The sequence below is a fragment of the Mytilus trossulus genome, chromosome 4 (assembly GCF_036588685.1).
Source record: "Mytilus trossulus isolate FHL-02 chromosome 4, PNRI_Mtr1.1.1.hap1, whole genome shotgun sequence".
In the NCBI taxonomy this organism is placed as follows: domain Eukaryota; kingdom Metazoa; phylum Mollusca; class Bivalvia; order Mytilida; family Mytilidae; genus Mytilus; species Mytilus trossulus.
In genome coordinates, this window is record NC_086376.1 from 3,387,505 (window position 1) to 3,401,046 (window position 13,542).

Consider the following 13,542-nt stretch of genomic DNA (forward strand, 5'->3'; position numbering starts at 1 on the left):
GAAAAGTATATAAGGTAAAATAAGGAACAATTGACGGAACAAAATAAAAATATTTCCGGAAAAGTAGCGACGGTAAAAATAACATATCAGACATATTTATGATATTATCAGTGTGAATTATTAAAATTATCTTTTGCAAATCTTGACACTGTTATCGAAAATTCTAATTTTACCAAATTATACATCGATTCGATAAATTTTCTAATTTTAATAATAAATTGTATTTCAATTACAAAACATTTTTTTAGGTAAGCATAATAAAGGTGTGCCATTTTTGCCCTAAAAAACGTAACAATTTTAACAAAACATTAACTGAAAATCATTCCATATCGTTATATGACTAATCATTTTGATCATATAATTTCGCAAACTATGATTATAATTCATATTTTTGGCACATCCCCCGTGCACCCAATGATAGGAAAATAATTCCCCGTGATGCATACACAATGATTACAGTTGCCGTAGATCTATAAAATTGAGAATGGAAATGGGGAATTTGTCAAAAAGACAACAACCCGACCATAGAAAAAAACAACAGCAGGAGGTCACCAACAGGTCTTCAATGTAGCGAGAAATTCCCGCACCCGGAGGCGTCCTTCAGCTGGCCCCTAAACAAATATATACTAGTTCAGCGATAAATAACGCCATACTAATTTGAAAATTGTACACAAAAAACTAAAATTAAAATAATACCAAGACTAACAAAGGCCAGAGGCTCCTGACTTGGGACAGGCGCAAAAATGCGGAGGGGTTAAACATGTTTGAGAGATCTCCCCCCTCCCCCCTATACATCTTTGCTAGCCAAGGGTAACGATGCACTCCCCGCCTCTGGATCGTATCCAACGGTTAGCGAAGATGCGGATATCCCTATAATTCATTTTAACAGGCACACATTAAACAATTTATTAGAAAGAAGCAAGTGGGTGAAAGAAAGATAACACCACCCTATATAGGTTCAATAAAACCTGCATTGAGGCATTCATTTGGTAGATATTTTTTCCATTCTTGTTTGTCTTCATGCAGTGTCACGTTTTAATACTTATTTCCAGCTGGTATGTGCATAAAGATGTTAAAAATATATATATCTTAGTTTGGTTGTCATTTTGCATAATCCATATGTCATTGACTTACTTTCTAAGGTGAATAGTCTCAATTTTGGATATACATGTGAGCATATGATTGAAGCTTTAAACTTTCTGCTTGATAACATTTATGTACGTTTCGGCGATAAAGTGTATCGTCAGGTAGTAGGTATTCCTATGGGCACCAACTGTGCCCCTTTAATAGCAGATTTATTTCTATATTGCTATGAATCTCAGTTTATGACCAAACTCAGTAAAGACCCATCATTGTTACATTTGGTTGATACATTCAAAAATACCTTCCGTTATCTGGATGATATTTTTTCGTTGAATAATCCAGAGTTCTCTAAATATACTTCAGAAATTTACCCAAACGAACTTACTTTAACTAAATCTAACATAAACAGCAGCAGTTGTCCTTTTCTAGATTTAGACATTTCAATTTCAAACGGGAAACTTCACACTAAAATTTACGACAAAAGAGACGATTTTTCATTTCCTATATTGTTAATTTTCCTTTTTTAGACGGCGATGTGCCTTTGGCTCCATCATACGGTGTTTATATATCGCAACTCGTTCGGTTTGCCCGTGTGTGTTCTGATGTCATAGATTTTAACGAACGTAATCAATGCATCACTGGTAAATTGTTGTGTCAGGGATTTCGATACCATAAATTACTTAAAACTTTTACTAAATTCTTTCATAGATACAAAGATTTGATTAGTAAATTTGGCTATACCTGTAGAAAGCTTATTAAAAATGGTATTTCTCATCCTAAATTTTATGGTAATATTGTACTTAAAGCGAGGAAATCACTATGTGATCCTTGTAAACTCATCGAACCTTTAAACAAACTTATAAGTAAGGGTTATCGTACCAATATTGTAATTAGATCTCTGAATATAGTTCACATTGGCACTAATATTGATTTTGTCATTAGCAAATTAAAACATAACTAAATTTCATTATCTTTTGAGGCGAGATGTATAGGGGACACAGCCACGTTTACTTTTATTTCTATAGAAGTCGCTCTTCACTATACTACTACCTGTCGATACATTTATTTTTGGCATTGCACAAGTCATGTTTTCTTTGACTATTAATGACGTTAAAATACTAAATCCCTGTGATGTGTTTTAGTCGATTTTAGTCTCTGATGCATGATTTTTTACTATTAATTGGTTTTGGCTTTTAACTAGCTGTCAGTAACTGCGAGTACTCTCAAATCGTATTTTCTTGTTAATTCGACCTGTTGATACTGTTTATAATGCTTTTTTGTCATTTTTTATTTATATGGATCTTTGCTGTATACCAGCTTTGATTATTTGTAATATCTTCAATTTTTCACTTATTCTTACAACATTTGTATAAACTTCAAGATTATAAAAAAACGTTTTTTTTCTAAAGTGAACATTGATTGGTTAAATATTTCTCAGTGTGTTTGAATTTGTTTGTTAGCCTTTTGGTCATGAATGTTTGTCTCTAATAACTGTGCATTTGTATTCAGATATCGCAGATCAAATTTATTCGTTCATTGTGTAATCATACGTTTTTTGATTGAGTTAAGTCTGCCAATTGATATTTTATCGTATGTTTTTATATGTTGTGATGTTATGCTATTGTTTCAAAAAAAGGGAGAAGGTTTGGGTCCATTAAAACGTTTAATCCCGCTGCAAATGTTTGCACCTGTCCTAAGTCAGGAATCTGATGTACAGTAGTTGTCGTTTGTTTATGTAATATATACGTGTTTCTCGTTTCTCGTTTTGTTTATATAGATTAGACCGTTGGTTTTCCCGTTTGAATGGTTTTACACTAGTTATTTTGGGGCCCTTTATAGCTTGTTGTTCGGTGTGAGCCAAGGCTCCGTGTTGAAGGCCGTACTTTAACCTATAATGGTTTAATTTTTGAATTGTTGTTTGGATGGAAAGTTGTCTCATTGGCACTCACACCACATCTTCCTATATCTATATAACAAGTAAAAATTGTCTTGTTTCTTGATGCTGCATATATTATCGCATTATCCTTTAACTCTACTTTCCGCTATATAGATGATGTTCTTTCACTAAATAATTCATATATTTGGTGACTATGTGGAACGCATCTATCCCAATGAACTAGAGATAAAGGATACTACAGATATAGTTAAGTCGGCTTCATATCTTAACTTACATCTAGAAATTGACAATGAGGGTCGATTGAAAACAAAACTTTACGAAAAAAGAGATGATTTCAGCTTTACAATTTTGAACTGTAACGAAAATCAGTCATAGTTTATTTATTTTTATGTGAAACACCAGTTGTCTTTCCCTGTTTATTATGTTTCTATATGTTTATAAGTTTCTCCATAGTTGGAGCACCATGTATTACTTAAAACACCCCTAATTTTGGTATAGTCTTGATTTTCACCCCTTCACGTATAATGGACCGTTCCATATCGTAGTATATAAGGCAGCTCAAGACAGAGAAACTTTGTCAGTTTTATGTGGACCGTTGAAGTGTTAACATCAGGATTAAATATTCCAACTGGTAAGTAGAGTGAAATAAGTGATTCCAAAGGATATATAAATAGTGTTCGGATTTATATGTGGATGTTGCAATAGTGATTGTGATACAATGTATAAAGTGAATCTAATATATATAAGTGGTTATTGTATTAATGAGAATACAAGGTGTATACTTGCTGGTGTTGCAAGTTGTACTATATGGAAGTGTGAATGCTTCATAGATTTGTATTAGTGAGAATACAAGGTGTTTACTTGCTGGTGTTGCAAGTTGTAATATTGTGGAAGTGTATTCGTGAAAGTGCATTGTGTTAAACCTTACCAGTTGGATAATATTCATTGTGTGGGAACTCAAAGGGATAGTTAGTGCGTGAGTTCAGCTGTGTTGATATGATTATATATTCCTTGTGCATTGAAGGATTAGTGCAAGTGTAAATGTGTCATTGTGTTATTGTGGTTAGTTGCAGATTAACAAGGTGATATTAAATATTGGTGAACGTTGTAAATAGAAGTTGTGTATATGTGATTTTGTGTTCATACGTTTTGTGTAATACTTACTTGATGCATGTTGCAAAGTAATCTGTTGGTGACATGGTGTAATAAAGGGCCGTATGCATGTTGCATAGTAATACGTTAGTGACATTCTGAATAAATCGGTCTGATACATGTTGCATAATGATAACATAGTGACATTGTGTATATATATTCTGTTCTGATACAGTGTGTTTATGCATTGTGAATAAGTTACTTCACCTTGCATTTTGATTTATGTGCATTGTGTTGTGTATATAGTTTTTGTTGTGAATCAATTTAAGGATGGGTTAACTGTTTTGAATAGGACAACTGGTTGTGGTGAAAAATTGAGGTGAACACCTGAAATCCTGATTTATTCAGATACGGATCCATTGATCGTCCGGTTACACGTTACAGAACTTTACATTTCTAAGTAGCAACATTCCAGCAGCACCTGCATACGGGGTATATATCTCCCAATTGATACGATATTCCCGTGCTTGCATTTCCTATCATGATTTTCTTGATAGAAGGTTGCTGCTCACAATGAAGCTATTAAACCAAGAGTTCCAAATGGTGAAGTTGAAATCATCCCTTCGTAAATTTTACGGACGCCATCACGAGTTGGTTGACCGTTATGGAATAACCCTTTCACAAATGATATCGGATATGTTCCTTGCGTCATAACTACAATCCCCTTCCCTTTCATGAATGTGACCTACTGAATTAGACTATTTACCGGATTTGTTATCACATAAGCAAAACGACGGGTGCCACATCATGACGGTGGAGCAGGATCTGTGTTGTTAAGGTAACACGATACCGAATGACGTTACGCCACGAGTTATCGTTCCTGACGTTATCGAATAACGTTCACACATGTATGTACAAGCCAATGCAGCAGGTTCTGCAAATACAAAGTGATCTTAAATAATAAAAAAAATATTTTTGGTAATATGTGACATTTTTAACGGAAACTTTTTCTAGGTGCAGAGTGCCAAGAGTTTTGATGCAAAGCGTAACAGTTAACTTATTTGACATAGATTGCTTCATCGTTTTCCGGCAATTTTTCTGCTCATTGTTAACCTTTAAAAATGTATTACTTTACTTTAAAATATTCTGTTTCTTAATATATTTAAGCATCTGCACGATTTAACTATATAAAATTATGGTCTTATGCATAAAGGACTGAATTTTGTCACTTTATTTTATTCTTTTTTGTTGCAGTACATACTTGTTCATGATGCACGCAGTATCCCCGTGAAATTTTCTTTTGAACGTATAATTCTTATCTAGAAATTTAGGATGATGTGTAAAAAAATAGGAATTGTATAACTATTAATTCGTATAAAAATGGTCGTCAAAAACACCGCTCGGGCAAAATGGAAAAAGGTTATCTCCTGGATGAGAATTCGAATAGAATAAGTCAAAAAAGAACAATCATACATTGAACAATCAGACTTTGAAACTCATACAGAAAATAGTTTGTTAGTAGGGAATGTAAAAAAGTGGTTTAAACAGTCTCTAAAATTCATTGGTCTGTAGAGAGTAAATCCGATATAGTTTCTGAAACATTTATAAAATAAAGTGCTAGCTTTGTAATCCTATAGACCAAATATACACGGGACAGACAGCAAATTCGGAATGAGGCCTGAGAAAGTTAACGTAGAATGAGAAATACATGAGAACTTGATTCGGTTAAAATGAAATTTAAATCAATTCAGGTCCAGTTAAAGTGTGATCAAAGAAAGCCCCGTGTATCCACTTGCGTATATAAACGCAAGTTGATAGTCAGGACTGGCTGTAGTCAGACTGGTTCCGTGACATTTTTTTCTTTCGAAATTTACAAGAAAACGACTGACTAACTTTTTATTCAAACGACAGAAAGAGACTTGTTCCGTAGTGAATACAAATACATCTTAATTTTCTGACAATGTACATAATTTTTATATTTTGTTTTTATTCTACGAATTACACCCCAAGGGTGACAAGGGAATAGAAATGATCACTTTGTCTTCTTTCGACCAACAGTAAAATGCTTCCAAAGTGAGGCGTCCATTTGGCTGTGCGAGATGTATCAACTTTGCAGCCACATCCGGTCAGAATATGGACATTAAATCCGATGCATCGAATAAAGAGAGTGCTATGCTCTTTGAAAATAAAAAATCTTTGCAACAACTCTTTGAGCGGTCGATCCGTATGTGGCCTGTTGCAAGATAAAATGTCTGTCCCTATCCAATATACTCTCATTTTCCAGTGTCATTCCAAATTAACTCGACCATAATACCGGAAGGCCTCTATTACATAACCTACCAATTGTATTTATTGTTATTTTGTTCTCGCCCATACATGTAACATGCATGATCTATTTGTCACTGGACGTAAAGCAATTTGCAATCAATCTTACAACCGTCACTTGCAACTTTAGTTGTTAAAATTCAAATCATTGTCTCTATTTTTTTCTATTTAAAAGAAATCGACAAAGTTTACGAACATTTACGCAAAAAGAAATATCAACGTTACCGTTTGCTCATTATGGAAGTGGGGTAACATGAGACAAGTAAAAGTACAATTATAGATAAAGCAAACAATTCTATGCAACATTTTATTTGTACAACAGTTGGATGTTATAATGATAAATGGAGATATTGGGATATGCAATTTATAAGAAAGCAACATCTGGAGTCAAGGCTCAGTGTTGAAGACCGTACATTGACCTATGGTTTAATTTTTTAAACTGTTATTTGAATGGAGAGTTGTCTCATTGTCACTCACACCACACCTTCTTATACATGTATCTACTTAACGACATCAAAACATCAAAGTATTTGTAGAATACGTATCACACTAGCATTTCAGTCTCTAGTACATATTTGTTTAAGTCTTTACACTTTTATTCTTCGGTAGAAAATTCAAACCATTATGAGAAAAGGTGGTGCGGTAAAATAGCCAATTTATCAACTTTTCACAAAAGACAAAATGACGGAAATGTTAGTTTGCTTACATTGCTACTTCATTTTAGATCTCCAAATAACTATTCCATCATATGAACTAGATATTCGAAAATATGTTTTGTCACCAAAATCCTAATAGGCACGTATCATCATATTGTGTCACTTGTGTCCGTTCACCCGTCAATCCCGAACTTGGTACATAGGGTGTATACGGCTAGTTATTTAGCACTACAGTCATTTTGCCTCGGATATAAATTATATACATAGTGTTACAACTTATATTAAAGCTGGGCATATCATCTGGATTTTCTTTATTTTTTGTTCATGACAGGTTGCTTAGGCATTTTGATAAAATATAAAAGACACGCAGTGTTCAGACTGCAGCTTCCATCCCCTAAATGTGGAATTTCAAGCTGGAACCTTTATATTTCGCAGTTTGTTTTACTTATAAAGAATGCATATCTGAACTCAAGATTTGTTTTGTATGAAAAACAATGTGAAATGTTGCGTACAGTTTGCAATGTTTGTCTTGCTTGCTGAGCAACCAACTGACTCATTTACACCACACAGAGTACGCTATACTTATGTATGTAGCAAATTAAGAATATGACCGAGTTCAGAAAATTCCTTTGAGTTTTATTATTTTATTTTTTAGGATGTGTATTTTATCAGGATCATAATTTTCACTCATAATTTTCACAACTAACAGAATGTTTAACCTTTTTTGACTGGTGCATCACATTTGTCTTTAATAAACAACTGTTTTCAAAATTGCATTGTATCGTCCCGAAAATGCATGAACTATTTGCCACTGAACGTTAAACAACCATCAAAAACCGAGCAATTACAAAACTGTTAACTGGATCATATTTTTCAAGTACTCTGTTTCTGCATGGATGCAGCGATGACAACACCATCAGTGTCTTAAAGGATGGAGTAAAAAACTCAGTAATTCAAATGAATTAAACGTCAAATTTTTCAGGTTATTTCCACTTGAGCTTTCCAAAATATGAAGGTATTTTTCATGATTTTAATAAAATTTTAGAATTGAGATATTATTTGAATAATCTTATTTAAAAAAAATACGTGAATTTAACGTGTACCTACCTCCGGTGATTTATTCATGAGCAAGTCTATTATAAGATATACGTGAACCCAACCAGTTCAAGCAAGTTTCAAGTATTTATAAAAAAAAAAGGAGATGTGGTATGACTGCCAATGAAACAACACTCCACAAGAGACCTAAATGACACAGAAATTAACAATTATAGGTCATCGTACGACCTTTAATAATGAGAAAAGCCTATACCGCATAGTCAGCTATAAAAGGTCCCAAAATGACTATGTGAAACAATTCAAACGAGAAAACTAACGGCCTAATTCATATAAAAAAATGAACGAAAAACAAATAGGTAACACATAAACTAGGTTGGTCCCCTCCGTAAAACATTCAGTATGCCTTCGGAATATACAACTATTAACCAAGAATTTCAATAACGGCCGGGAAACAGACTACACATAAACAACCACAACCACTGAATTACACTATGCTCGTTTGGTGTGAAATTCAGACAAAATTAACAAACAGATTCCGACACTTATTTTTTTCCCCATTTCGCTGAGTAGGAATAACGTTACATTCTGTATTCAATAACGTCACACGTTTTCGGTCAAATTCTAAGGGTATCAATCAACTTTGAAGCAATTTATCTCAAAAACAAGGATGGTGACATATAAGTTTCTATACGTGTATGGATTCAGTATGCAATCCTGGATATTATGTTAGTTTTTTGTTTTTCTCCGTATATCAGAACATAGCCATCCATTGAAAAATCTAAAAAAGTAAGCCGAAAAATAAGCATTTCCCCTATATACCTAAGTAAATTTGTCGCCAAAATTGACGTTTTCTTCTGAAAATACCAAGAAAACAAAAATGGTGACCCCCATTTTTTATTACATATTCCGATGTAACTCGATTCAAAGAACACGTGTGCCAAGAAGTTTGGAAATCGGGAGATATGCCATTCGGTATCGTGTTACCTTAATAAGATATCACATAAAGTTGATATGATATCTTATAGTCTTTATAAGATATCTTATAAAGTATATGAGATATCTTATAAACAATTTTTATATAAGATATCTTACATAATTTATAAGATATCTTATATAGTTTATAAGATATCTTATATAGTTTATAAGATATCTTATATAGTTTATAAGATATCTTATATAGTTTATAAGATATCTTATATAGTTTATAAGATATCTCATATAGTTTATAAGACATCTTATATAATTGTCTTTATAAGATATTTAATAAACTGGCAGCAAACATCTATCAAGAACATCATGATAGGAAATGAAAGCACGGGAATATCGTAATAATTGGGAGATATATACCCCGTATGCAGGTGCTGCTGGAATGTTGCTACTTAGAAATGTAAAGTTCACAATTGGAAAGCTGAAATCATCTCTTTTGTCGTAAAGTTTTGTTTTCAACCGACCCTCATAACTTATATAATTTCATTTTTATAAGATATCTTATATAGTTTCATTTTTATGAGATATCTTATATATTAAGATATCTTTAATGTTATATAAGATATCTCCTAAAATGTATATACTTATAAAAGAGGGACGAAAGATACCAAAGAGACAGTCAAACTCATAAATCTTAGACAAACTGAAAACGCCATGGCTTAAAATGAAAAAAGACAAACAGAAAAACAATAGTACACATGTCACAACATAGAAAACTAAAGAATAAACAACACGAACCCCACCAAAAACTAGGGGTGATCTCAGGTGCTCCGGAAGGGTAAGCAGATCTTGCTCACAGGTGGCACCCGTCGTGTTGCTTATGTGATTACAAATCCGGTAAATAGTCTAATTCGGTAGGTCACATTTATCTCCAATTCGATGGGATAGATGCGTTCCACATAGTCACCAAATTTTGAATTGTTTAGTGAAAGAACGTTATCTATATAGCGGGAAGAAGAAATAAAGAATATTGCTAACTTCTTATCTTTCTTCCTAAGAAGTTCCTGCATGAAGTCAGCCTCATAATAATAAAGAAACAAGTCGGCAAGTAGAGGGGCACAGTTTGTTCCCATTGGGATGCCGACAGTCTGTTGAAAAACACGTCCTCCGAACGTAACAAATATGTTGTCAATCAAGAAATCAAGCAGCTTGATAATATCGGTTTCAGATAATTTTCTGTTTGAATCAGAGTGATTCTTTACAAAGTAGGATTTATCCCTCCCTAAGACAAGATACTTGTATCTACGTTGGCCATTCTTTTTTATGAAGCAAAGTAATACCAACTCTTTCAATTTGTCTTTTAGTTTGGAATGTGGAATACTTGTGTAAAGGGTAGAAAAGTCAAATGTTTCAATACTGTCACAAGATGAAAGAGAGTTAGATTGTATGTTGGAATTTTTAAGTATCCACATCTGATTCACGCCACCTCTAGAATAGGCAGTTTCACAATAACTTTGAAGCCCGTCTTTGATTGCTGATAAAATAGATGTTAATAATTTAGAAAGAGGTTTCGTGGTGCACTTGGAAGACCCAGCAATATACCGTTGTTTGTAAGGACACTTATGAAGTTTAGGTATCCAATACAGTGATGGAAGATCCAGTTCTTCATCTTTGGTTGAAATACCAAAGGAACAAAGAACAGACCTATGATTATCCAGGATTTCCTCTCTGGTAAGTGTCGTGAGTGTATATGTTGAGTTTCAAAGTGAATTGTCTATACCTAATTCGTTTATCAAGCAATTAATGTAATGACTTTTACAGACAAAAACGATGTTATTTGGGGCTTTGTCTGCGGGGACAACAACATATTTATCATGTAGGTCGGATAGGTGTTTAGCAACATTTGGGTCTTTAAAGATTGACGTAGCATGGACATTGATGGATCCATTGAGTTTCTGAATTCTGATTTGTATTAACGACCTCACTGCCTTAATCCATTCGGAAAGAGTGTCTACGTCTTCCTTCTCGCGCTTAGCCCGTTGCCTGGGATAATCCTCGACCGAATCCATCAAAATTTTAAAGTTGTATTTCCAATTAATGGATTTAGGCTCACGATATTTCGGACCTTTCGATAACACATTTTTTAGAGAAGTGTTATTAGCCATGTTAAGGTCACCGGTATTAACGTGGCCAACAGGATTATATGTGAATTGGGAACTAGCACAAGTGCAATCAGGAGGTTTAGACTTAAAGTCGTCAATATTGAGATCCTGCAAAACGCGTTTGTAATTGAAACTTTTAGTTGCAATAGGTTTGGTATAGATATAAGAAATTATTGGTACATACTGGTCTTTGAAATAAGGAGGGATTTTCGATTGAACTAATTTTTGATGAAGGATATTGCCTAGGTTGACTTCATCGAGACCTTTGTTGGCAAAGGAAAGATCTTTTCCAATGCGAACTGGCTTGAAAAGTCTGTGACTTGCACTATCCGAAATTATAGCTTGACGTTTGTATTGGTTTGAATGAGGGTTTGTAACGGTGGATTCCAAACATAAATTTAACAGAGAATGAAGTTTTGAAAGGGGTAATGAATAAAGTTTCGTGCGAATGTGATGAATACCTAACGGCTTTTGTATGAATGGCAGCAAGTCATTAATAGAGACATCATGCAGAGAAGGTGATGTATAATGACGATGACCATGACTGCGTCTACGTCGAGGAGTATAAGATAAGATATCTTCTCAAGTTTAAAAGATATCTTTTAAAGTATATGATATATGATATATAGTTTATGAGATATCTTGAAGTAAGAATAGATAGCAAAACGGCTTGCCATATAAATTGACAGCTTACCACCTCAAGAAAGTACAATATTTTTTATACGTAATTTTAAAGCAGTGTAAGGGAGGAAATCCAACATATTATGTTTAAGATTACTTTTGGATTACCTCCCTTACACTGCTTTTAAATTGTCTTAATTGTCCATTAACAAAGAAACCCTTGGTTTTCCCCTTAATTCCTAAACGGTTTTAGCCATAACCCCCAATGCCATTCCTAACCATCCCTTTGTGGTATAACTAACTTATTTTAAAGAAATTTATACACTTAAACACAAGTTATTGTCTGAAAATTAGGAAAATGCCTTTTTGACCCATAATTCCTTAACTGTTAGGACTCTCCGAATCAAAATCAATCCCAACCTTCCTTTAGTGGTTATAAACCTGTGTTAAATTTTTCTATTGATTTCTATTGACTTATACTAAAGATATGATCCGGAAACCATCTGTCTTTGGACGACCCTGATGATGACGAAGACGATGACGCCACCAACAACGTGATACCAATATACAACTTTTTTTTTTAATTTTTGCAGTCATAAGAAAACAGAGTTTACGTGGCCAGGTACTTGTATTTATTTATGAAAACTTGAAAAGGATAGTCAAGATTTCGAATCCTTCAGATAGAAGAATTTTTAATGGACTGTCATTTCAGCTGGGTTCAAAATTTGAACTTCAAATTACAATTCTGTTCTGACAGACCTCCAACCTAGTTGTCAGATCATACCTTCCTATGTATATTGTTCTTCTGAAACTGTAAAGTTTGAAAAAAGCTTACCATTTGTTTTTTGTTTGAAAACTATGTACAACTTATACTGTTCATGACATTGTTGTAATAGATCTAATCCAAGACACAACTGCTGATATTAGAATGTTAGGTACATGATTTCTATAGTAGCAGGTAAAGTACAAGGTGCTTGCATTCTTTAATGTTCCATTTCCTATATCTATTAATGTGTACCTGTGTGTGTATGAGTGTGTTATAAACTGATCTTATACCTTGGTCTTTTAAGAGCAATGTACCTTTTGATATTCATTGATAAACATTGACAGTCGAACAAATGTAAAATTAGTCAATTCATTTAGATTAAAAACAGAAAATCTTCCAGTCTATTGCATCAGTTTATGCATGTTTTATGCACATTCAAATGTTTCTGTTTTTCCCCAGGTCAGTGGATATGCCTGTTTTTTCAGTGACTTCTGATGTTTAATGTACCGAGAAGTCAGTTCATTGCTGAACACTGTACACTGACCTTCAGATGTTTAAATTTTTGTCTCTGCTTTAAGGGGATTTGTACTTTTGGAGATCATACATTATTTTTTGTAATTTTCTTGTTTCCTCATTTTATATGGATTAGACGGTTGGTTTTCTTTTGAATGGTTGCATTGTCAATAAAGCATTTATTCTGGACAATTGTAAATAACTTCAATTTTATAGATGACTTTAAGTTTAACAATGACATCATTGATTTTTTTAGAACAGATATTAGATTTTTGCAACTTACAAAAGTTATGCAATTTACTTGACAGGTGTAACATTGTTTTAAGACCTGAATATCTGACCATATATTACATTGATAAAGTTCTGGCAATGTTATTGGATCTGATGTATAGAAAGTTATGATCTATGCACTATATTTTGTATATCAAAAAGATTATGATAAGC